Source organism: Bombyx mori, chromosome 5 (genome assembly GCF_030269925.1).
Source record: "Bombyx mori chromosome 5, ASM3026992v2".
Classification (NCBI taxonomy): domain Eukaryota; kingdom Metazoa; phylum Arthropoda; class Insecta; order Lepidoptera; family Bombycidae; genus Bombyx; species Bombyx mori.
This window is the reverse complement of record NC_085111.1, coordinates 17,887,153-17,914,737: the sequence shown is the minus strand read 5'-3', so window position 1 is coordinate 17,914,737 and position 27,585 is coordinate 17,887,153. Positions and strand designations below refer to the sequence as shown.

The 27,585-nt window shown below is 38.2% G+C and overlaps 1 protein-coding gene across 3 annotated transcripts in view; it reads left to right on the top strand.

Moving 5' to 3' along the window:
• LOC101740045 (uncharacterized) overlaps positions 1–27,585 on the top strand; it is a 91,030-nt gene that overhangs the window by 16,074 nt on the left and 47,371 nt on the right. The window contains exon 1 of one of the 3 annotated variants that reach the window (XM_012688467.4): positions 12,325–12,550. The exons of the other annotated variants lie outside the window; for them this stretch is intronic. The gene's annotated coding sequence lies outside the window, so the exon portion shown is untranslated. Of the gene's footprint in view, positions 1–12,324; positions 12,551–27,585 lie in introns of those variants that run through there. 3 annotated transcript variants of the gene reach the window in all.

Here is a 27,585-nt window from a genome sequence, read left to right as displayed (position 1 = left end):
GCGAGTTTTTTAACGTTCTCGATAGCGTAAAAGTTAACTCAAATTTGTGTGTGTTGTTGGAACAGTGCTCTTAGCGGCAAACGTTCTAACTCCATCTGTGTGTGCCTGCGTACGTGCACTCAAGTAATCAAAATTTTCTTTCCATAATTATTGTTTTTACCAAATGAAATTTTTTAGCGGAAACATTTTTTGTTTACGTACTCACGCTCTGATTACTTTATACTCCAACGATACGGGTCTTTCACTTTTAATGTTCTCTTTACATGTCATCGTGGCCGTTCAGTGGTTTAAGAATTGGTATGGCGAAATAAAACCGCGCATTTGTAATGTTTGCATACGGGGAAAGTGGGTTTTTTTTTTGTAATTCACGTATGCGTGATTGCTGGATCGTAACGAGCGACGTAGTGAGGGTCGAAACCCCTACGGGTTGTTTTAATGCGTTCTTATTTGGAGGGGGAGACGACTGACCTTTTATCAACGCAGGTGTGATTTTGATCGTCAATGCTGTAAGGTCTACAGGATGAAGTCTGATTTGACTAATCGATACTTGGTATAAGCTGAAGAGTTTGTTTGTTTGAACTCGCTAATCTCAGGAACTACTGGTCCGATTTGAAAAATTATTTCTGTGTTAGACAGCAGATTTATTGAGGAAAGCTATAGGCTATAACATCACAGTAAGACCAATACAAGTGGACCACCTATAAAGAATGTTTCAAAATAGGGGTCTAAATAGCTTCTTAACATTCTATAATTCAAATGTATTTTCACTTTCTACGTAAATGAAGTGGGGGTAAAAATTATCGTTATGCCAAAGTAACTATTCCACGCGGACGGAGTCGCGGGCAAAAGTTAGTAATTTATAATAAACAGTCTTTTTAATTATTATTTTTCTTGCATAGATAGGTGAAGGAGCTCAAAGCCCACCTGAGCTCATAGACATCTACAACGTAAATGCCGCCACCCACCTCGAGATACGAGTTCTAAGGTCGCAGTATAGTCACAATGGCTGCCCCACGCTTTAGACCGAAACGCATAACTGCTTCACGGCAGAAATAGGCAGGGTGGTGGTTCTACCAGTGCGGACTCACAAGACATCCTACCACCATTAAGCTCTGTCTTCTGTGATGTCAAAGGACTGCAGTACGGCAGTCGTCACGTTGCAACCTTTCCCATCATCGCAAACACGTGTTTATCGATCGTTATCAGCACGTGCGTTGGCAGTCAAGGCACGTGATTCCTAAATCGATTTTCAAACCTAAACCCAATAAACGAATATGAGTAAAATACAGTTTCTTTAAATTCGTCTTAGCTGGTAAACGGTACGGTTTCAGTGTTCAGTGTGTTATGTAGTTAGGGCGAGTTTTTTTAACGTTCTCGATAGCGTAAAAGTTAACTCAAATCACGAAGACAAGATTTTATTATAGTACTAGCGGACCCGGCAGACTTCGTAGTGTCTTTTCGATATCGAGTCTTTTCGATATCGAGTCGAGGGAACCCGCTCCTCCCCACGACCTCTCACAGCTGGAGTCCCGCAAGGCTCTGTCCTCTCACCCCTCCTATTTAGCTTATTCGTTAACGATATTCCCCGGTCGCCGCCGACCCATTTAGCTTTATTCGCCGACGACACGACTGTTTACTATTCCAGTAGAAACAAGTCCCTAATCGCGAAGAAGCTTCAGAGCGCAGCCCTAGCCCTAGGACAGTGGTTCCGAAAATGGCGCATAGACATCAACCCAGCGAAAAGTACTGCGGTGCTATTTCAGAGGGGAAGCTCCACACGGATTTCCTCCCGTATTAGGAGGAGGAATCTCACACCCCCGATTACTCTCTTTAGTCAATCCATACCCTGGGCCAGGAAGGTCAAGTACCTGGGCGTTACCCTGGATGCATCGATGACATTCCGCCCGCATATAAAATCAGTCCGTGACCGTGCCGCGTTTATTCTCGGTAGACTCTACCCCATGATCTGTAAGCGGAGTAAAATGTCCCTTCGGAACAAGGTGACACTTTACAAAACTTGCATTAGGCCCGTCATGACTTACGCGAGTGTGGTGTTCGCTCACGCGGCCCGCACACACATAGACACCCTCCAATCCCTACAATCCCGCTTTTGCAGGTTAGCTGTCGGGGCTCCGTGGTTCGTGAGGAACGTTGACCTACACGACGACCTGGGCCTCGAATCAATTCGGAAATACATGAAGTCAGCGTCGGAACGATACTTCGATAAGGCTATGCGTCATGATAATCGCCTTATCGTTGCCGCCGCTGACTACTCCCCGAATCCTGATCATGCAGGAGCCAGTCACCGTCGACGCCCTAGACACGTCCTTACGGATCCATCAGATCCAATAACCTTTGCATTAGATGCCTTCAGCTCTAATACTAGGGGCAGGCTTAGGGACCCCGGTAACCGCACTCGTCGAACTCGACAAAGAGGTCGACGTGCAACCTAACCCATGCATCAGCCCGCTGAGTTTCTCGCCGGATCTTCTCAGCGGGTCGCGATTCCGATCCGGTAGTAGATTCATTCGCGAAACAATTGCTCTTGAGTTGTTAGGTCTCCTTCGGAGGCGCTCGGGCAGTTGTTAGCAAATCCCACCCCTCTTGGCTGAGCCTTTGCTCGCCCACCTGTCCTGGTGAAACTGGAAAGGCCTTCGGGCCACCAGTAAACTTTCAATCATAAAAAAAAAAAAAAAAAAAAAAAAAAAAAAAAAAAAAAAAAAAAAAAAAAAAAAAAAAAAAAAAAAAAAAAAAAAACTTCGTAGTGCCTCAATCGATAAATAAAATACCTAAACTTTTGTATAAAATAAACTTAAAACAAACAAAAGGAGGAAAAACAAAATTATTTGTTTTTATATAACTCCGAGCATTTTCATATTTTTTTCACCTTTTAAACCTTCTCTGGACTTTCACGAATAATTCAAGACCAAAATCAGCCAAATCGGTGCTGCCGTTCTCGAGTTTTAGCGAGACTAACGAACAGCAATTCATTTTTATATATACATAAGTATATAGAAGATATTATTTAAAATATACTTTTATTAATTTGCATCTAAACATTTCACGAGAGAGCCATAGCCGAGGAGCCAAAGAGTCGCGGTTTACCGACCACCGCTTTAGGCTAATATCCTCACCAGGATGAATAGAAAAAAAAATTAATTTTTAGGTTTTGTAGTCGTCGTGGCCTAAAGGATAAGACGTCCGGTGTATTCGTATGTAGCGATGCACCGCAGTTCGAATCCCGCAGGCGGGTACCAATTTTTCTAATGAAATACGTACTCAACAAATGTTCACGATTGACTTCCACGGTGAAGGAATAACATCGTGTAATAAAAATCAAACCCGCAAAATTATAATTTGCGTAATCATTGGTGGTAGGACCTCTTGGGAGTCCGCACGGGTAGGTACCACCACCCCGCCTATTTCCGCCGTGAAGCAGTAATGCGTTTCGGTTCGAAGGGTGGGGTAGCCGTTGTAACTATACTGAGATCTTAGAACTTATATCTCGAGGTGGGTGGCGCATTTACGTTATAGATGTCTATGGGCTCCAGTAACCACTTAACACCAGGTGGGCTGTGAGCTCGTCCACCCAACTAAGCAATAAAAATTAAAAAAAATTAAGAAATTTAAAATCTTAAAAAAAATTAAAAATCGTTTAAACTTGTTATTAAAATTTTCTATTTAATCCGTATTATTTAAATACACGTGCTCAAGGTATAATCGAATCGTAATAATTTTTTGGTATTGTTTGTCATAATAAAGGTTAACGTCGTTGCGATAAGGCACGTAACAAGGTTGTACTAGCCCACTGAGTTTCTCGCCGGATCTTCTCAGTGGGTCGCGTTTCCGATCCGGTGGTAGATTCTGCGAAGCACTGCTCTTGCTAGGGTCAGTGTTAGCAACTCTCCGGTTGAGCCCCGCGAGCTCACCTACAAACGTTAGGGTGAAGCTGAAAGAGCCTCTCAAGGCTATCAGCACAGGTAGGAAAAAAAAAAAAAAAAAAAGGTTGTAATTGTTATTGAATTGTTTTGTTTTTTTTTTTCTCTACACGTTTCATTTAAGTCTGTTCCGTGTAAATTTTACAATCACAAACTCACTTCGGAACGACGACTGAAAAAGAGAACTAATTTGACATATCGAGGAGTAAAAAGCTATTTAGATAAGCGACATTTCGGTTGACACACGACATTTATTTTTGTAATTAAAGGTGCGTTTTATTTGGTACTAGCTGACCCGGCAGACTTCGTAGTGCCCAATCGATAAATAAAAGACCTACACTTTTGTATAAAATAAACTTAAAAAAACAAAAGGAATCCGTCCGACAGGGGGACACATCAAAGGAAAAACAAAATTGTTTGTTTTTATATAATTCCGAGCATTTTCATATTTATTCAGCTTTTAAACCTTCACTGGACGTCCACAAATAATTCAAGACCAAAATTAGCCAAATCGGTCCGTCCAGCCGTTCTCGAGTTTTAGCGAGACTAACGAACAGCAATTGATTTTTATATATAGAGATTAGCATCAACAGTACGATGTTTTTAATTGAACTTCAATTAAGTTTACTCGATTGAAATAGCCAAAGAAGTTTTCTGTTATTATATTTTTCCAAATTTTAAACTTTAAATGGTTCACCTGTAAAGTTGCTATAATATCGCCAGCCAACCAACAAAACAGCCAACCAAACAAACAGCTTTTCACCCCTCGATATATAGAAAACATTCATAAACGGAACAATAATATTCGTGTAATTTATGTGTGTTTATAACATGACGTAAAAGTAAGATAAAAAAATATGATGAAAGAGCTAATCGCACCAGTCGCTGTCTGAATAGAATACAACTATACTTGGATCGGAAACTATCATGTTCATTAAATCCGTTTCATTATTTTCGCTGCAAGTGCCTCGGTTCTAGAATGAGCCCCGGCGTGAATTATCTACAAGGCGGTCTTGCCTGAGCACCATGTCTCGTCCTTCGAAGGAGACTTTATTTTGATTTTATTGCTTAGATGGTTGGATAACCTACCAGCCCACTGGACATCTATAACGTGAATGCGCCACCCACCTTGAGATATGATAGAAACGTCCCGTGCGGACTCACAAGAGGTCCTACCACCAGTAATTACGCAAATTATAATTTTGCGGGTTTGATTTTTATTACATGATGTTATTCCTTCACCGTGGAAGTCAATCGTGAACATTTGTTGAGTACGTATTTCATTAGAAAAATTAGTACCCGCCTGCGAGATTCGAACACCGGTGGTGCATCGCTCAACACAAATGCACCGGACGTCTTATCCTTTAGGCCACGACGACTTAAAGAGAGTCTTGATATCCATGAGCGATAGTGACAATTTACCATAAGACTTCGTATCAATAAAGTCCCGTAAACGAAAGCCGCAAGCTACGCAATATTTATAAAATAAAAACTGGCACGAGCGATATAGCGTGTCGTAAACTAGGTCGCGCCTAACATGTCGCAAGTTGGGATCGTGTGACATTCGTACTGCAGCCGAGAATTGGGTTATGTAGTGTTTGTGACTCTCTAGAGCAGTGATTCTGAACCTTTTTTTGTTGCGGCACATATTTAACGATCTCAAAATTTGGCGGCACACAAAGAAAAAGAAAAAAAATATTTACTTACTACCGAATCACATACATTTGCCAATTTTAACGAAAGAAAAGGTGCAGTAACTACTATGCAACACCTTGTGAATCCCAACTATCACTAAAACAACACGTTTTGTACGCAGAAGTGGCAAGTGTGCGCCGACTTGAGACATATTCCTATTGCTATGCACGCCGCTTCATCATAATTTGGCACTAAGAAAAACCGCGTTGCAAAGCAAATAATAAAATAATTTATATTTTTGTGGATTTAAATATACATATTCATGTTAAAAATATTTTTCTTTTTAAATGATATAATTTAATAATATTAACATTATTATACATTTGCAAAATTTGGCGGCACACAAAAGTGCTGCGGCACAGTGGTTGAGAATCACTGCTCTAGAGCGCTAATAGATCTGTGTAACCCTTTACTGCTACTACGGTAGTGTCAACCGGAATACATTACTGCTTCACGGCAGAAATAGGCAGGGTGGTGGTACCTACCCGTGTGGACTCACAAGAGGTCCTACCACCAGTAATTACGCAAATTATAATTTTGTAGGTTTGATTTTTATTACACGATGTTATTCCTTCACCGTGGAAGTCAATCGTGAACATTTGTTGAGTGCGTATTTCATTACAAAAATTGGTACCCGCCTGTGGGATTCGAACACCGTTGCATCGCTCAATACGAATGCACCGGACATCTTATCCTGTAAGCCACGACGACTTCAGAATAGGGATCGGATAGGCCTCTCAACAGTTCAGTTCACGATGCCATCCGCGCAACTAAGGATAAGTAGGGCTGGCGCAGAATAGTCTAGGAGAAAGTTATTAAGGCCACGACCCTCAGCATTGAGGATTATCGACGCAAGGAGGAGGACAAGGGCTCATTTGCCCTTTTTTTCTTTATTTGTCAGTTTAACTCTTGATAGTAGTCGTGGTCATTACTTCAAGTGTTGGTGGCAAGTTTTACAACACGCCGTTATTCTCTGACGGCTGTCTTCTTCTGGATTCGTTATTATTATTTATCTTAGCTCATTAAAAACCTATAAAACAAAGCAACTTTTATAGGTATATCGGCATAGTGAAAGTTAAAGGTTGACACGCTCAATTAACAGTAAACTTGTAAAAAAAAACAGTTTTAAATTCACCGCGGATGTTCACGGAATGGTTATTGACGCAGTTGTTACATTACAATGATCGCGTATGCAAATTTCGTTTGTTCATTCGTACGCGACCGCCGTTACGAGAATGCGTGCTTTGAAAAATTCACTAGTTTTTCGTGGAACCCGAAATTTGTAGTACCTGCAGAACTGTATAGTCCTTGATCTGACGTTGTCGACTCAGAATTTAACTGTAGGCAGCGGCTTGACTCTGCCCCTGACGTTGCTGAAGTCCAGAAGACGATAACTACTCACGTTTGAAGTCGTCGTGGCCGAAAGAATAAGATGTCCGACGCATTCGTGTTGAGCGATGGCACCGGTGTTCGAATCCCAGGCGGGTACCAATTTTTCTAATGAAATACGTACTCAACAGATGTTCTCGATTGACTTCCACGGTGAAGCAATAACATCGTGTAATGAAAATCAAACCCACAAATTATAATTTGCGTAATTACTGGTGGTAGGACCTCTTGTGAGTCCGCGCGGGTAGGTACCACCACCCTGCCTATTTCTGCCGTGAAGCTGTATTGCGTTTCGGTTTGAAGGATGGGGCAGCCTATATAATTATACTTGAAACCTTAGAACTTATATTTCAAGGTGGGTGGCGCATTTACGTTTAGATGTTTATGGGTTCCAGTAATCACTGAACACTAGGTGGGCTATGAGCTCATCCACCCAACTAAGCAATAAAAAAAAAGACGTGTTGCACTCGGGGACTGCCGCGGTAAAGCTATTGCAAAGCATTTTTTATCAACTTATGCAATTACAATTAGACAATAATAATTTAATATTAAAACAATAATAAAAATAAGACCACGCTATATTTATAAACATTGACAAAAGCAAAACATTAACTGTTCCCTTCACACACATAAGCTAGACCGCGTGAGAGAGATATGGGCAGACTTTTCATGATGCTCATGCAGTGCGACGTCACGCCGCGCGCTAATTCACAAACACTACACCAGCGCAACGTGTGAATGTGTTGAACGCGAGCTACATAGTAGGCGTAGTGGGGGTGTCAGGTTATTTTCGTTACGGAATTTCAGTCGCCGCGTTCAAGGCCCGCGATAGAAGCTATGCAATAGCTTAAAAAAGGGAAATAGTAAGCATATCGGTTACTGCTGCAACTTTCTTAGCGTAAAACTTAATGATCTCATAAAAACAAGCACCAATTTGCCGGGTTTCACTGTGTTTAACATTCGCTGATAGAAAACAAAATTATCGACAAAAATTCCTAACGCACAAACGTTCCGCTGAACAATGAAACGGGCCACCGCTGAAGCATCACTGAATGCTTAATTGATCGTTATGGAAGCATTCGTTAGCTGCCGGTATTTGTTTTAGATGCTTCCACTCTGCGTAAACGTTGATTTGCATTTCCGTTGCTTTTTTAATTGGGAAGTATAAATTGATTTGTGTATTTTGTATTGTTTTTTATTGCTTAGATGGGTGGACGAGTACACGGCCCACCTGGTGTTAAGTGGTAACCGGCGCCCATAGACATCTGAAACATAAATTCCGCCACCCACCTCGAGACATGAATTCTAAGGTCTCCGTTTTTACAATGGATACAACGGCTGCCCCACCCTTTAAACCGAAACACATTACTAAATTGTCTATTAGCATTCAAAATAGTAGGTATGTACATGATAAGTCTATCCTCATTTATCTGGGTTTCTCGGAAATCTGGATAAGGCCATTTAAATTTCTCAAGCTCGTAGGCATATGTAGCAGCCGGCGACGGCGAGCCTTCGGTGCGCATTGTGCGGTACCGTGGGTTTCGTGGAGTCGGAGTGGTGGTGCTCGATGGGGTTTAGTCGGTAGACGGTTTTGCGGGGTAGCTCTTGTGTGGCTGACGTCGGGCAGTGCACCGCGCGCCCTTCTCAAGGCGTAGTCTCCTGATAGGAATTGGAAGAAGAGGAGGACCCCGGTCTTCCTCTTCTGCTCTGGAGGCGCCGGAGTCCGACATAACCCGGTCTGTTACCCCCCTCGAGCGGGTATCCGTAAATGGATTCCCCAGCGTTAAGAAAAAAAAAGCATATGTAGCAGATTGTTTTATCAAAGCAATGAAAACTGTAGGAATCATTAATACTCTATTGAGCTTTCAGCTCTATTGAGATTTGGCTAATTTTGGTCTTGAATTATTTGTGAAAGTCCAGAGAAGGTTTAAAAGGTAGATAAATATGAAAACGTTCGGAATTAAACAAAAATAACAATTTTGTTTTTCCTTTGATGTGTCCCCCGCCGGGCAGATTCCTTTTGTTTGTTTTAAGTTTATTTTATTCAAAAGTTTAGGTGTTTTCTTTGAGGCACTACGAAGTCTGCCGGGTCAGCTAATCTATACTAATATTATATAAATCTACAGTGACTTTTATGGATGTTCCGTTATAACTACTGAACCATTCATCCGATTGACTTGAAACTTGGTATCCATGTAGAAAATACATGTACTTAATGGATAGGCTAATATTTATATGAGTGTTGGACTCCCTACACCAGTTGCTGGGGCGTTAATGATGAGAATCTTTGTGGGGGTGAGAAATAATGATGTTAATTTTAAATGCCCAGCGTAGCGAACGGGTACAGCTAGTTAGTGAATAAAATTGATGCTACCTCATTGTAGTTTGCAACTCGATGGGCCAGGCTAGCATCGAACGGAAAAGGTTTGAACTCGCTCGAACCAGGTCAGGGACGCCGCATAACACTACTGCTTCACTATCACCTTTGTAAGGGCTGTTGGCACGTAGATACTAAATTTAGGCGAGAATTTGTTAGTTATTTTGTTTTTTATTGCCCTTGTAGGCTTGCGTGAAAGACGATATGTGTAAGAGAGGAGTGACCGAATAAATGGTATATGATAGACGAGTATGGAAGGAGAAAACATGTTGCGCCGACCCCAAGTGAGTGGGAGAAGGGCAGGAGAATGATGATGTAGGCAGACGAGCATACAGCCTACCTGATGGTGAGCGGCCCATGGACTTCAGCAATGCCAGGGGCAGAGCCAAGCCGCTGTCTTTTCCCTCATTGACGCTTCATTTTCCCTGTTGTAATGCTAAGTATGAAAAGTTAAAAAATTATTAGGATTTAGCTAAAACGGCTTACTTTTGAAAGGGTGAAAGGCGATTTGGTTTAAGCAACATTTCGATTAATACGAGACATTTATCTTTTTAATTAAAAGTGAATTTTATTTGGTATTAGCATTAACAAAACGATGTTTTTAATTGAAACTCAATTAAGTTAATTCCGATCAAATAACTGAAGAAGTTTGTTTGTTATGATATTTTTTCGAAATTTTTGAACTTTAAATAAGTGAAGTTTCTCCTGTGAAGTTGCAAAAATGTCTCTTAAACCAAATAGTTTTTCACCTCTCGATATTATTTCTGGTGTTTTGAATAATTTACAGTAAGTAACTTGCAATTTTAACGAAAATCAAACCGTAACGATATTAAAGTTTTGATTATGTTTAAGACACGCGAGAACCGAAGAAAACTCTTGGAATTTAATCTCGAATTGTTGACGTGGATCCAGTAATCACTTAATACCAGGTGGTCTGTGAGTCCGTCCACGCATATCTATATTCTATATCTATATATATAAAATTAATTGCTGTTCGTTAGTCTCGCTAAAACTCGAGAACGGCTGGACCAATTTGGCTAATTTTGGTCTTAAACCATTTGTGGAAGTCCAGAGAAGGTTTAAAAGGTAGATAAATATTAAAAAGCTTGGAATTAAATAAAAATAACAATTTTGTTTTTCCTTTGATGTGTCCCCCGTCGCGTCGGACGGATTCCTTTTGTATGTTTTAAGTTTATTTTATACAAAAGTTCTCTAAGTCTTTTATTTTTCGATTGAGGCACTACGAAGTCTGCCGGGTCAACCAGTAATAATAAAAAAAGAAAAATAATAATTCTAATTTAACAAATTTTCAAATGGACTTAGTTTTGGCATTGTATAGGACTATAAGGCCTGAAAAAGTTTCCTGGTGGGGGAGGGCTTTGTCTGTCTCTTTGTGTTCGAAGTCCCTAAAATACCACTGCGGCGCAAGCAAATTATAAAACCTTCGTCTGGCGACAAGTAATCTTAGACTTGGAATCTTTCTTCACAATGGACAATAGAGGCAACGTAATGTAATAGAGTCTTTGTGTTTTAACAACATAATTAAATACGGAAAATGAACATGGAAACTGTCTACCGCGTTGGCTCAGTAATATTGTTACGCGCTGGGGTTCGGGATAAATACAATTTCACCAAAGTACAACTAAAAACTGTATTCAACCTTCAGAACACTTAAATCACTCAACAAACACTTTAAAACACTCGACAAACACTTTAAAACTCTCAATTCGCTTGTTCCGCTTCGCTTCAGGTGATCCGTTCGCTGTTTCGCTTCGAGTAGTTCCGATTACTGACTAACTGCGTGCCATCCTTCCAACGCTTTTACAGTCGATACCTCATCCCTAGAATTATCGAGAATATTCCACACATCTCTAGTATTGTGTTTCCGCTATCTGACAATAGATGGCGTTGTACTTCTCGAGCGTTCTAGGTGCTACTAGATCCTTCGATATTCGTTCGACTATTGGGCGATAGATGGCGTTAATCTTACCGGCGTAATAATATCATGCATGTCTTGCACGTCACAGCAACTGAAAAAGTCGCAGAATCAAGAGCACAACATACCAACTAAGTTTTTAGATTTCGTGATAAATATTTACATATTTTTTTTATAAAGCAGCCCTGTTCGCTTGAGTTAGTCCCGTTCCGTATGAGCATCATCATGCAAAGCTCACTGTCTGTAACTACAGTCTTTAAACTTCATTTGAAGGAGAGGCATTATGACGGAAGATGAAGTTGAGTTCAAATCTTGGGTAGGAAAATGATACGATGATTCAAATTTTAACCTCGTGTAGGCATTGGCATAACCACTCACCATCAGGTATGCTCGTCTGTCTACAAAACTATAAGTCTTTGGTCGATTGTAAATTAGTACACATTTACTGGTTGATACAAAACGTTTCTACCCTCTGGATTATGCTCAAGCAAAGTCATCTTGTCATTATTAATGTTAATTATAAAACAATTCAATGACTTTCCCACATCCGTATCGGCAGGGCACACTATTATGTAATACTTAATTAACGATATTTTAACAATGACCATGTGAAATATACCTGGTTGATATTTTCTCATCGCCACCAAAATCTTTGAATATGTAGATTAATATGAATTCGCTTTCCGTTGTCTTACATCCTCAATCATACACCTATGTACACCATCCATTGTAATTTCATTTTCCACTGCAATATAAAAGCTTCTTATAAAACCAGCAATGCTAGTAGCAGATAACCGTTTCATTACTTCGCTTCATTACATTAAAATCCAATGCAATTTTTGATCTCTCTTAAAATTGAAACTATGGTTACAGCGAGCAATGAAACTGTATGTTTTCAATTCACATGTAGTATTTTAGTGAGTTGTGACGACTAGCAGACCTGTCCCTAACAAATTGGCTCGCTGTTTGGTTAACTTTAGAGTTCTGAGTTAGTAACGCTTCGGCCTCGGAGCGGAGCGGACGCGTAGCGCGTATATATATTATATTAGATGTATTGAACCCGTGATCGTTCAATTTCGTGGATTTACCCGTATTAGTATGTATCACGTATAATTACAGTTTTTTTGTGTGGAAGTGAAAATATTATATAGTTACATATTGTTCTTTGTACATGCTATTGGAAGTATTGGATATTTATCAGTTTTTTTCACACTAGTAAGTACTTTTGGTTCTCCTTTAGGTCTAAGGTTTTATAAACGTCTCTGGGCTCTTTGAGCACTTGGAAATGTCTTGGACGTGTACGGCTTATGGTGCCAACATATTAATTTTAAAATTAAATATCAATAAACTTATTCAATATAAGATTGTAAAAACGACGGAAACCTTTATTCATGACATTACAATAAGATTTCAACATGATTGTCACCAACTCAGTTGTTTGAATATGGGCTTTATTCCTAATTGACGAGAGTGATCAACTTGATGCGCTTTGCTGTGAAGCCCACTTAAGTTTATTCTCCTCCTAAGCATTTTTTTTTAAATCTACACTGAGTGCAAACGTTGCCTGAATAAAAAAATGTTACGCAGACTGAGGAATTATTTGCCTGATAATTTTTGACGCGATAGAATCTGTTCAGCGGATTCGGAAACGAACAAAGGCAAAGACATGAATAAATTAAGAAAAGACACGCGTGTTTTTGTAAACTGCAATAACAATATGAGCTTTGCAGAGTGCTGATTAAAAAAACGGTTCCTAAAATAAAGGCGAGATCAAAAAGTAAATATGTTTTTTGTTTATACGACGCGCGAAAAGCTCTCATGATAAATTTAGAAATATTAAGATGCGGATCGTTGCGTGTAAGAAGGATATTCGCTTCGCCGGTCTATTCGTATCGCGGATTCGACTGTGGGCTAGATCTAGGATGCTTGCTAAAGATCGCGGTCGGGGATCGCGTGTGCTCGTTTTCGCGTATGTTTTTCCGGGAAAAAACTTGGGCCCGTTGGCTATTGAAAAATCTGACTGCGAAGGGGTAACGCAAGCCGCTTCACTGTCGGTGCTTTTAGGCACTCAAGCACCGGTCACCGTCCTCGTCGATTACGACTAGGAGCTCAACGAGCGAACTCATAGATGCAGCCCACTGAGTTTCTCGGCGGATCATTTCAGTGGGTCGCGATTCCGATCCGGTGGTAGATTCTGCGAAGCACTGCTCTTGCTAAGGCTAGCGTTATTAAATTCTCTCAGGCTCAGCCCGTGAGCTCATCTACCCGTCCAAGCGTAGCGTAAGGAATAGCCTCTTATGCTACCAAACAAAAAATAGTTGAAAATTTTAATGTAGTATTAAAATTCTCGTACTTGCAGTTCAATGCACGCCTGTTGCTTACTGGGTAGCCAGCCCATCGATATCACATCAGGAATGTGATATGTCAACAGGAAAGGAACGAGCGTGTATGTTTATCCGGGTGTGCAATCCTCATTTCGCTGAATTATTGCGGCTTCGATCGCAGTGCCTTCGTTTATTGCTATATTAATTCCAGATTGCGCGCTATTACTTAAGAACTGTATTCAGTTTATTTGCAAGGAAGTAAAATTACTGTATGAAATATGTAAGAGTGTACTTTCTTTCATTATGTTAATTAAAAAAAAAAACAGATTGTAAGTAGTAGGTATGTAATCAGTGGAAAATCAGAGTGATATAATCATATCAGCGGTACCCAGCGGTACTCTTAAACGAAAGGTAAAAAAAATCTTAATTCCTAAGCCCCCGATTTCATCTTAAGTAGTGGTAATAAAACATGTTCCTTATTTTTGTTGAGAAACAATTATTATGCCTTCCGATTTGTTACAGTTCGCTGTTTTGTTTAAAGCAATCGAAATTTTTTTTTTTTTTTTATTGCTTAGATGTGTGGACGAGCTCACAGCCCACCTGGTGTTAAGTGGTTACCGGAGCCCATAGACATCACAATTTGTTCTCATGTCTCAAGAAGAACTGTGTCATTTACATTGTGATGCCCGTGGACTCTGGTAATTACTTAAAGTCCGAGGGTCTGCACATCTGCGATGAGCATCTTAACTTATAAATAAAATACCCGAGTTTTTTTTTTTTAATTGCCCTTGTAGGCAGACGAGCATACGGCCCACCTGATGGTGAGTGGTTACCGTCGCCCATGGACTTCAGCAATGCCAGGGGCAGAGCCAAGCCGCTGCCTACCGTTTAATACTCTCCACAAGCCTCGTTTGAAGAACGTATTTATTTATTCGAGTTTCACTCGCGATCCATGTCTGGTTAAAAAAGGGTCAAAACGATACCTCGGAATTTTTAGAGCTTGGTCCCTAATGATGTAAGCAAATACACTAGAGCTAACGTCCACTTGAGGTCACGGCCAGCTATTTACCTAACAGAACCCATACATACGGCTATCGGACCTTTTAAAGCATCCGCTCCCATTACCGGGCTGTTGAATCTGGAAAGTACATAAATACTGGATTTAAAGGTTGATTGATTTATATTTTAAATCTATACTCTATACTAATAATATTATATATTATATATAATTATAAAGAGGAAAGATTTGTTTGTTTGTTTGTTTCGAATAGGCTCCGAAACTACTGGACCGATTTGAAAAATTCTTTTTCCATTAGAAGCCGACATTGTCCCTGATGAACATAGGCTACTTTTTTTTCAATTTTTTTAATTTTATTTTTTTGGTTTCATGTGTGTTTTAATGTTTCCGAAGCGAAGCGAGGGCGGGTCGCTAGTGGTCCAATAAAGAAATCCCGGAGTGCATTCATTTTCTGGCAATGATGTAACTCTAAATTAACTCTTTTGTCCGTAGATCTTGTAGGTTGTATGACAATAAGTTCTCTAATGCTGACATATTTTGTTTATCACTTGTAGCATAATAGAAATGCTATTTTGGAATATTTTTAAGGTAATTTAGTTACGATGTGTATTATTAAGTTTTAAAGTGTAAGTGGATGTACATATGTTGCTTTTCGTTTTTTATTTTTTTTGTAAATTTAAATATTATTTTTTTTACCTTTATTAATTTTCTACTTATATGTGATTTTGGTGGTGGAAACTTGTTTGTTTATTGTTTTAGCTATTTTCTAATATATTATGTATGTTTTATATAGCTGGATTCTCAAAAAAAAATCTTCATTATTAATTAAAATTACAGGGGACTTGTCATTTCCCCGAAAAGGTCGATCCAGCGAATTTGCGACATAGGTCTCTTTGGTCTGTCTCTTAGATTATTATTAGAATGCCTCAATCAAATCGTAAAACCTCTGTCCCGGAATTCATATCGAAACGCATGACTTCTTCGTCGCAGGAATAATAAAGGCACACTTGAGTATCCGTTCCATCATAGATGTCTCATTTCTACATTCGATATTGATTGACTACTGTCTGAGGAGACGCCTTACTTTTCCTCACAGATATTTTCCTTCACAATACGAAAAAGAAAATTCAGCTTTGTGAATCTTTTTCGTATTTTAAAACGAACTCTGACTTCGACCCATTTTTATTTTTTTCATTTACTTCAGATTTTGCATCCATATTACACTTCATTACACTGCGTTAACATTTCATTTATACTAATTATACATTTATAATAATTAATCTATCTATCTATCTATCTATCAGCCCATGGACGTCCACTGCTGGACATAGGCCTCCCCCAAGACTCGCCACAAAGACCGGTCCTGCGCTGCCTGCATCCAGCGGATCCCCGCGAACCTCAATAGGTCGTCGGCCCACCTTGTGGGAGGCCTACCCACGCTACGTCTCTAATCTACTTCGATAAATTTAATTCATAAACCAGTAATTACGCAAAACTATATTTTTTTCGAATTTCATTGCAATGTTATTCCTTTAACGTGGAAGTGAATCGTGGTTATTTGTTAAGTACGTATTTCATTAGAAATATTTATAGCTGCTTGCGGGATTCGAACACCGTGACGCTCGCATCACATGTCTTGATACAAATGCACCGGGCGTTTTATCCTTTAGGCCACGACGACTTATTTTTTTCTCTGAATGTGTGTTACATTGGTTGGTACATGGTAAATCATGGTTTAAAATCAAATAATTATCTCAAGTTTTTATGAAAAACTGAATGTCGCCACCAACCTTGAGACATGAGTTCGGCGTCTTAATACAACTACAACAGTTTGTATTTAATCGTATGTAAGTCTATCTTATATTGTATTTATTTTTCACATTTGTATATAAGTATGTATTTTTATATAAGTTTATTAAGATATAGCACCGTCCAGTTTACTTATTCCTCTCCCTGCAAGGTTGCCTGCAAGAGATAGCTTTCAGCGATAAGACCGCCAATTTATGTCACCGACTATTATTTGATTTATATGCTTACTCTGTACATGTGGTGTTAAATAAAGAGTTATTATTATTATTACTAAGGGGCGAGCACGAATGACTTAGAAAAAGTATTCGTATCGCTATCGAGAAAAATGTATAGGCGTTAAACAGCGCCCCCTACCGTCCGTAAAAAGAACTAATTACAGCAGCACGAATGAATTTAGTTACTTTCATTTCTCAATCGAATCGTCACGTTCTCGAAGGACTCGATACATTTACATTACGAATTCGATAGATTTTAGTGCTTGACGTATGTACTGGTTCGCCAATAGTAACAACGCATGCCAATTTTTCGGCTAAAATAGAGCTAAAAATCATTAACAATGCTACCTGATGATGAATATCAAACTACCCACCCTACTAGCCAAAATTCAACACTTCAGAAATAAATGTTGAATTGATAAGTCGTTTGTAATTATTTTTACAGAATCGTGGTTGTTTAATGTTTCAATACGGTGAATCTTAGAGAGGAAGCGGCAGTTGTGTCGTTTAAGAATAGCAATTTTTTTTTTAAATATATAATGATAAATAAAGTCTCTCACAATCTATGTATTAATACGTGAAGCAAAAATTTGGATCCCTTTTTAAGAAAATTGCGCGGACGGATGAGGATGAAATTTTCCACACTTACAGAGAATACAGAGAATAAGTGCACAATGTTAATATTTTTTTTAAATGATGCATAAAAGATACATTAAATCAATAAAGAAAACATTACACACACTACATACCATGTATTTGACGCACACACGCATGCATACTATTTATTGTCAAACTTTTGTTCTTGACATCTGTTGTCAAATTGAGAATAGAATATGGTTTGTCTTTGTTAATATTTTTTATAGTGTAGTCTTGGCGAAATTTGTGATTACAGAAGTATAAAATACAACCATAATAGTGTACAAACTTACAATTCCAATTAATTATAGTCGAATTTTGACTACTGCGGCACCTCTAGTGCTATTTATTTTCTATATCTGCTTTAAAACAATCATGACTACCCGATTAAAAGATACGAGCGTTTTTCTCTAATACAATATCTGGGAGTTCGAATTCACATTCCAAATTTATGAGCACAACATTTACTCATGTTTTAATTTGAAATAACTCTTCGCAACCACCGGCCATTTGTCTAATGTCAGCCAACGTATGTAAAAGTAGACCGCGGGTTGCCAAATCAGGATAGAAGCTAACGGCAGTCTTTTTTTTTTATTGCCCATTGTAGGCAGATGAGCATATGGCCCACCTGATGATGATTTTTTTTTTATTGCCTAGATGGGTGGACGAGCTCACAGCCCACTTGGTGTTAAGTGGTTACTGGTGCCCATGGACATCTACAACGTAAATGCGCCACCCACCTAGAGATATAAGTTCTAAGGTCTCAATATAGTTACAACGGCTACCCCACCCTTCAAACCGAAACGCATTACTGCTTCACGGCAGAAATAGGCAGGGTGGTGGTACCTACCAGTGCGGACTCACAAGAGGTCCTACCACCAGTAAACCGTGGTTACCGTCGCCCATGGACTTAAGCAATGCCAGGGGCAGACCCAATCCGCTGCCTACCGTGTCAAGCCGCTGCCTACCTAGTCTTCAGTTATAATGAAACAAGATGAGGATGCTATTACGGAAGAACGATAGGGAAGTAGTGTTAGTAAGCCAAGGAGGCTGGGGTCACATACTTATCTTTACATTATCTTTCCGCTAACAAAATTTTATTAGCATAATGAAAAACTAAACGTCAAACGCTTAAAACCCCTATATAATTATTTTTGCTAACGTTTTTTACCTTAGCGACAAAGAAAATGTGTTGATCCGGTGCCGATTTGCACCTTCAGTCTTAGGTAATCAATGTTTAGACTAAATTTAACGGTGTCGTTGAACTAACTGTTGGGTATGAAGTACATTGAACCGCAATCGTGCGTAGGAGATGATTTACAAGACGTATTTACGTTGATCATTGCGAAAAAGCATCTTAAGCGCTGATCAAATGTCATTAGCAATGTCAAAATTCGGAGAACAAATTGTCATTAGACCACGTCGTAATTTGTAACCACACCACAATAATTTACGTTACTTAGTAATTTTAGAGATTACAAGAGCTACATAGTATGTACTCACTTCAATATTTCAAATTCATAACAAGTTTTAATCACGGAAATTCGACCACGTTCCTTCATTTTACTGGTGGTAGGACCTCTTGTGAGTCCGCACGGGTAGGTACCACCACCCCGCCTATTTCTGCCGTGAAGCATAATGCGTTTTGGTTTGAAGGGTGGGGCAGCCGTTGTAACTATACTAAAATCTTAGAACTCACACATCTCAAGGTGGGTGGCGGCATTTACGTTGTAGATGTCTATGGACTGCACTAACCACGTAATATCAGGTGGGCTGTGAGCTCGCTAACCAACAAAGCAATAAATAAATAAATAACCCAATTTCGCAAATAACTCTAATGGCTCCTAGTCTGCCTTCGGGAACACTCAGATATTCTGTATCTTATCCAATATGCTGTATAAGCTCTTTTTTTTTTATTGCTTAGATGGGTGGACGAGCTCACAGCCCACCTGGTGTTAAGTTGTTACTGGAGCCCATAGACATCCACAACGTAAATGCGCCACCCACCTTGGGATAGAATTTCTAAGGTCTCAAGTATAGTTACAACGGCTGCCCCACCCCTCAAACCGAAACGCATTACTGCTTCACGGCAGAAATAGGCAGGGTGGTGGTACCCACCCGCGCGGACTCACAAGAGGTCCTACCACCAGTAATTTTTCCTTTATATGTATATGCGCGTGTCATTCTCTTTCATTCTCTTTTATTCGTTCCGTTGACTCACCCTGTTAGCCCAACCCACGTTCTGTCCTTCACTGTTCAGATTGTGAAAACCACTGCCGACCAATATTCGAATTTATGAGTCTATTTTCTTTAATAAATGCAAAGTCCAGAAAGTATAACTTTGATCAAACTTTAATTCCTATTCTACACCGATGTGTTTATTGGTACGTACTTTTTTGATTTGCATATTTGTATTCATGCACATTAACTAAATTTATATTTGCTTTTATGGCTCCATGAATCCGAATCGGCAAATCAAATTTTGTATGGCTTTACGTTGATGGTCATTTTTCAATCATTCAATTCAATCCATTATTATGGATTATTCCAATCCATGATATTTCATGGATAAAGGGTCTGCTTAAAACACTTATTCGTTTACAAAGGTAAGAAATTAATATGAAAAATTCTCAAATACGCCGCTGCGTAATATAAAGGAAATGACGGTCTAATTTCGAAACCGGTTTGCTTGTCCCATTATCTCTTTAACAACGAGCGAACACTTCGGTTTCAAGGGCGTGGACACCTCTCACCTTCCTCCGAACGATATCGAGGTCATTTCTCTCGATCTAATGTCGTCTATTGTTACAAAATTAAAAATTTGAACAAAACCTTGGGCCTTTGACAATAATGCCGTATTTATATGTTAGTCCAGTGAGTCATTTGTGAATACATACAGAATGTTTGTTACGTCATTTTGAGGCTAGGTGTCTTTAGTCGGAAGTTGTGTGTATCGGTAACTTACACCCGTATCTTTAGTCGTTTACACGAGCTTAACTCGACTCGACTCAACCTCCAACGCGCGTTTTGGTATGCTTAGTCGTAAAAATAAACTCCACTCAAACGTCCTTGGAAAATTTTCCTAACCGGAGTGAAGTAAGCGAACTGTCAAGTCAAGGTACGTCGCGACGTACCTTGAACGTTCCTCAAGGCTGGTTTTCTATCAATGTCCAAATAGTATGTGGACCGCAAATGGAAATATATGATACTAGCGACCCGCCCTCGCTTCGCTTCGGAAACATTAAAACACACATGAAACCAAAAAAAAGATAAAAAAATAAATAAAAAAGTAGCCTATGTTCATCAGGGACAATGTCGGCTTCTAATGGAAAAAGAATTTTTCAAATCGGTCCAGTAGTTTCGGAGCCTATTCGAAACAAACAAACAAACAAATCTTTCCTCTTTATAATATTAGTATAGATTGTTGTGCAATGGCCTGGATCTGTGCATGATTCGCGCATATTTTGATAATTTCATTTTGATAATATTTATTAATAAAGTAAATAGTTCGAGGTTAGAATCTTGTTTAGGTTCGTGATTAGACATTTGAAACTCATTATTTTATTTACCTACATAAGAGTCATATTTTGCTTAGTACCTGATAAATAAAGTCAATACGATTATAAGTTTTATTTATATAATAATAAACTGGTGGTTGTGGAAAAGCACTTCAACAACACGATGCAATCAAAATCACACAAAAGCGGCGAATAAAAATACAAAGCCGGGTCCGAAATCTAAAATAATAATGGGTTAGAAAATAAATAATACACTTTCAAATTTACCGCACGCACACATGTTTACGAATAACTTAGCAACAAAAACATCAAACAAATTCAATGCTTCTAATGTCAAACAGACAGCGGCAGCTTGACTTTGACATTAAACAATGACCATAGACTACAGAACTCTATGGGTTTGATGCTAGCTTGATCAAATTTTCCCCAAACTGATATTGTACCTCACTCGAGGACAGTTGAGGAATATTGTAATGGTCGACTAAAAATACCAAACTCGAGTAAGTTTCGAGGAAATGCTCGAGCATCATCGGATGAGTTAAGAATGGAGGACTATTTTACGAAACGTCTAAAGATACGGGCATTAGTATACATCACTAATAGAGATGACTCAAGTTAATGTATGGCAGGATACAATATATCGTATACCTGGTATCCGGCGAGGCTTGAAGTCGGATATCCGGCGAAATCTTGCCGATTTACTTTGCAAAGGTGATTTATGAAAGATCGGGAGAACTGGGGTCTTTTTAAGAAACAAACAGCATGGCGGTACCTACTTGTTCGTAGTGACGGATTTAGGCTTGAGGCTGCCCTAGGCCATGTTTATCGCGCCACCCTTAATTTTAGAATAAATTTAATTAATTTTGATCCAATATATTTATTTTAAATTTAAAATAACTTTATATGTTTTTTTCTTATAAAAATATCTGAACTCATTTCCAAAGAAGACCATCTTTACCTTTTTTTTTGTCTCTGAAATATTGACATTTAAAATTTTTGCTGCCCTTCAAATCATACCGCCCTAGGGTAGGCCCGTGACGCCCAGGTCTATAAATCCATCCCTGCTTGTTCGATACTAGCAGTAGTATTATGTATCTACATAGCACAATTGATACTCACAAAGGATTTGATCCACTCCAATTTATATACGTCATATTAAAATTGCTATTTATTGATTCTTTATTAAAATATCTTACTCCATCTATACATATAAATAAAATTGGAGTGTGTTTGTAATATTGAAATAACCGCTTTTTACTACATGCATATGAATATACCTAGTCAGGTCATAAGTATTGTCACACAGTAAAAACTTTTCTTTTAGAATGCTGTCCACAAAAAAGTTTATTGAATTCGAATTTCGAATTGTTCATGAAAATAAAAATGTATACTTTTAGAATTTTACTCATTTTTAAATATGGAGTGGACGCTTAAAGAAGACCGTGTTGCAGTTATTGCGTTGCATCGTTGCGGTTACGCGCCAATTCAAATTTTTAACATACTGAAAATTTTGAATATAACCAAAAGATTCGTTTATTGTACCATCAAACGATACAATAAAGACTCTAGTGTAGATGACAAGTCAAGAAGTGGTCGCCCTCGGTCTGTTAGGACTCCAGCAGTGATAAAAGCTGTGAAGGCGCGAATTCAAAGAAATCCCAAACGTAAGCAGAAACTGTTGGCCCTTCAGATGGGGCTAAGCAGAACCACGGTGAAAAGGGTGTTAAATGAAGACTTAGGGCTTCGGGCATATCGAAGAAAAACAGGACATCGTTTGAATGCTCGTCTAATGGACCTGAGACTGAAGAGATGCCGCGCTTTGTAGAAGCGGTACGCGGGAAAAAAATATCGGGAAATTCTTTTTTCGGATGAAATTTTTTTTACCGTAGAAAAGAGCTACAACAAAAAAAATGATAAGATGTACGCACACAGTAGTGAAGAAGCGAGCAACCGTATTCCGCGTGTCCAACGAGGTCATTTTCCATCCTCGCTCATGGTATGGTTGGGAGTTTCTTATTGGGGCTTAACAGAGGTACATTTTTGTGAAAAAGGTGTAAAAACGAATGCAGTTGTGTATCAAAATACAGTCCTGACGAACCTTGTGGAACCTGTTTCTCATACCATGTTCAATAACAGGCACTGGGTATTCCAACAAGATTCGGCGCCAGCTCATAGAGCGAAGAGCACACAAGACTGGCTGGCGGCGCGTGAAATCGACTTCATCCGGCACGAAGACTGGCCCTCCTCCAGTCCAGATTTGAAGACATCCTTGATTAAGGCAGCCGCCGATATTGACATGGACCTCGTTCGTGCTGCGATAGACGACTGGCCGCGCAGATTGAAAGCCTGTATTCAAAATCACGGAGTCATTTTGAATAAACTTTAGTGTCATAAGAATCTATGTTTTGTTAAGTTCATTTTGGTATATGAATGGTTACATAATGAATAAACTTGTTTCAATTATTTTACATTAAACATGTGACAGAATTTATGACCTGACTAGGTATATACGGTACATACACCAAAATAACATTTTTTACCATTTTTGTCTGTCTGTTTGTTCCGGCTAATCTCTGGAACGGCTGGACAGATTTTGACCAGACTTTCACTGATAGGTAGCTGATGATATAAAGAGTAACTTAGGCTACTTTATTTAGACTAGCTTCACCCCGCGGCGTCACCCGGTCACGTCACGGTAACATCGCGGGACTCAGCTATCAATAATAAAATTTAATGATTCCGAAGCGAAGTGAGAGCGGGTCGGTAGTCCTCAATATAAACTTTGAGAAGCTATTATACAAAATCAACCGAAGCCCCGAGTAATGAACCAACAAACGAGATACGACGTTGTACCTCCGAGCAAAGCAAATTCGATCACTAATTAATGTTTCATCGAATATATACAGAAATTTCCAGTTAAAATGTTCGCTGGGGGATATACAATTTGCGTTTGTAGATCATGTTACGCGAAACTTGGCGGAGGGATCGAAATTACATACCTACTTATTTAAACAGATCATGCAATCTGGGTGATAATTTACACATCAAACAAATATTTATGATTTATTTTAAAATTAAGCAATCAGTACAGTGATGAATGCTTAAGAAACACAACATACGTAAATAATAAAAATCAACGAAATACTTTAGGTCAAATATCAATTTATATATTTTATTGGTATAAATATATGTGTAAACTAGCGACCCGCCCTCGCTTCGCTTCGGAAACTGTAGTTTATTATTGATTTCTCCACTATTTAATGGATGTCATTATATATATAAACCTTCCTATTCAATCACTCTATCTATTAAAAAAAACCGCATCAAAATCCGTTGCGTAGTTTTAAAGATTGAAGCATACATAGGGATATAGGGACAGAGAACGCGACTTTATTTTATACTATGTAGTGATAGTGATATAAACTTATTATTCAAAACTCCGTAATACTACATAAAAACAGTCCTATATTTTCAGATTCACAATAAATTGATAAATACAATAATAAACATTACTGCCAGATTTTTACCAAATACCAGTGATGTTTGCAGCTTCACATGAAGCATAGCTTTGAACATAAATGACCAATAAAATAGAATACTATTCGCGATTCACCTTTATGCCCCATAAATGTTGACAAATGATCTTTCGCCTCAGTTTCTAAAGGACAATGCAAACGAAGCACCTAACGCTTTTCTTTTTCGACAGGAACAAAAAGAAAATCAGTTTAGTTAAAATTAGTACACGTTTTGACTGCGGGAATGGTCTGTTTGCACACTTATTGACATCTATTAGATTATGTAAACATCAGGAAATGGGTCTTCTGTAATTACTCTAAAAAAAAGGAGGCCTGAATTCCGAGAATCCACGAAGATAATTTATAATCAAACGTGCACACGTATCTACATAAAAACGATTTAAACAAAAATGATTTCCGGCCTTGGCTCTAATGACGGGTTTTATAAAATTGAATCAGCACAACATCATTCAACATTGTCGAGTCCGGCAGACGTGAAGATACTTCTTTTCTTCTTTAAAATATTCAATTTTCTTTTACGTCAATGTATTCAGCTTGTAACATTTTAATCGCAAATAAATTTAGCCTTCTTGTAAAGGTTCCACTGGCCTTTTGTTATTTTAACCGCCGCGCCACTGGGGACGTTCATTTTTGTTCCGGTCGTGCGTGTTTTATTTCGTGTGTCAGGATTTTCCTTTGCGAATTTTGCCCACGCAACATTTAAATTTGATTGAGATTAGAGTGATTTTTCATATGTGTACTTTATTTACTGTATGTATTTATTTGTGTCGTGTACACTAGTTTTTAAATGGCGACTTTTAATACTCCTTTACTTTTCTTTTTATTGAATAGAATAGAAAATAGAGAATTAATGATAAATTAACTTTCCACAAAAAGATTCTACAAAAAGTAATATTGGTTTTTAAAAAATTATCCAAAATACAGCACGATGAAAATAATCTGTTTCTTCAAATAAATTTATTACCATAAAATTTGTCATCAAAAGAGAGTATGAATACGTCATTTCTTACAAGTATATAGATAATAATGAAAAAAAGAAACTGTTTTCTAGCATTAATTCGTCATTTGTATCCTAGTTTCTCCTCACTTGATGTATACTTCTCTATTGAAAGCAGTCGATATCCACGTGGAATCACACCCTTTCTTTTAGATCGATTTCACTTCGAGATTTTTATCGTAAGTTTTGTGTTCGACTACCCGCAAATATGCTCTTATCATTTGATCAGGCCTTTTTCTCAATCGGTAACCTTATTGAGAACATCAACATTGTGACTAAAAAAAATCCTTTTCGCATTCAGACAGACAGTTTCACGTCGGTGATCGATTCTGGTAGAATAAACATCTTAATCCGGAATTTCATTTAAGAAATATAGTATCTTGCTTCAATATTTCATCCGTATCGTATTTTGAACATCTTCAAATAAATTCTGATTGCTTTACAACTACTGAATTGGGATTAGAAAGTTCTAGATTGTTAATTAATTTTGTAAAATCTGAAAAAAGGAAACTGTTAAGTAACTATAAAATGAACACTATAGAAGAAGATTACAACATAGACGGAGCTAATTTAACCAGCTAAACAATTCGATGATTTTTTCTAATGACAAAACTAAAAACATTTTCGTGAATAAAATGCAATACGGTTTCGGATTTAGATAATAATACTATGTGTATAACGTCAAGTAATAATAATGACTAACTGCACTTATATTTTCCTTAATAACAGAACGACGCCAAAATCCACTGCAAGGTTAATGCGTTTTGCAAGTCGGACATTATGCAAATATATATATTCTCTCAAGGATACGTGTGATTGTACTGCAAACGTCCATCTTGCTTGTGGTTCACGACCAAATAATAATTACCATACATGAGATTAATGCGTTATTTTATATTTAAGATTGAGTGACTGCCACATTGACGCGAAACGTAGCTTACGCTTAGTCCGTGAGAACGTATTTCTCCATTTCCTACTGTACCTAGGTTGTGACATTACTTACCTAAGCTACTATCGTTACTCGACTACAAAACGATCAAAAGTTAGTGCTATCAGCATTCTGGACTTACTTGTTAACTCAATCATACCCTTTAACTCCTTTGAACTACAAAGGCTTAACTTAACAAAAGGGGGCTCGTTGGGTGTTTCATTGACCCCAGATTTTGGGATTGAGGTAAAATACGAAAATCATTCTAGTACTGCAACCGACGCTGTTATAATATTACGATTGCTTTGAAACATAAATAGATTTAGTGATGCAATCAACTGGCCGCAGTCGTATTAATTATTTCAAAATCAATCGTCGTCTTTTACCTACGTGCCCCATGTCTAATTTCATGTGAATAATTCAATTTGTTTTTACATTAAAGTAAACAAAATAACATTGAAACTTAATTACCTCATTACATTTTCTAAAGTGAAAGCGTAACGTGTTTTTGTTGTTCTCTTTTCGGATTGACAATTAGGACAAGAGAAAACACCTAAACGCTTCGTGAGCGCCCTGCTATTATCTGTTTAGATCTAGTTTAAGATTTCAATCTCTCTAAAACAGTTTATCAGATAGTTGCTTAGCGGTATTTGTTTTTTTTTTTACCTCACGAGACCGAACGTATTTAACGGCATTGGAACCCTTATGACATGTCCTTCTTTGAACAAGGTTTGAAAAGAGTCCTCGGGTAGACCGCGACTTGGCTATATCTTTGGACGCCAGCCAATGCCACGCGTATGCCGCTCGACATTCGCAGGCAACAAAAAATAATTTTACTTTAATTGATGGTGCCAAGCGTTAGTGGATTGCGTTGCCAATTAAATGAATTTCGCATGTTTAAATGATAAATAGGGATTTTTTGTGTTTTGGAAGGTTACTACTTTATCTTGTACAATATTTCACACGCATTAGTAAATACGAATAAAATGAAATATTTTATTTTTCTAGTTTTTGGTAGGATCCAGTTATGAAAATGACATAGCAACTATTGCTCACAAAGATTGGTACAGGGAGAAGTATATGCGAATCATGCACATCTTGCTTGATCTTTCGATCCTCATTTTTAATGTCAATGTCATGATGTTATGTTAATGATAACCCAAACAGACCTAAAAGTTTTAGTTACGGATCTTTTGTGATACTTTTGTTATTATTAAAATCATTATTATGGTTTAGACTCGCATTTATTATTTTCAGTTTATTTATTCC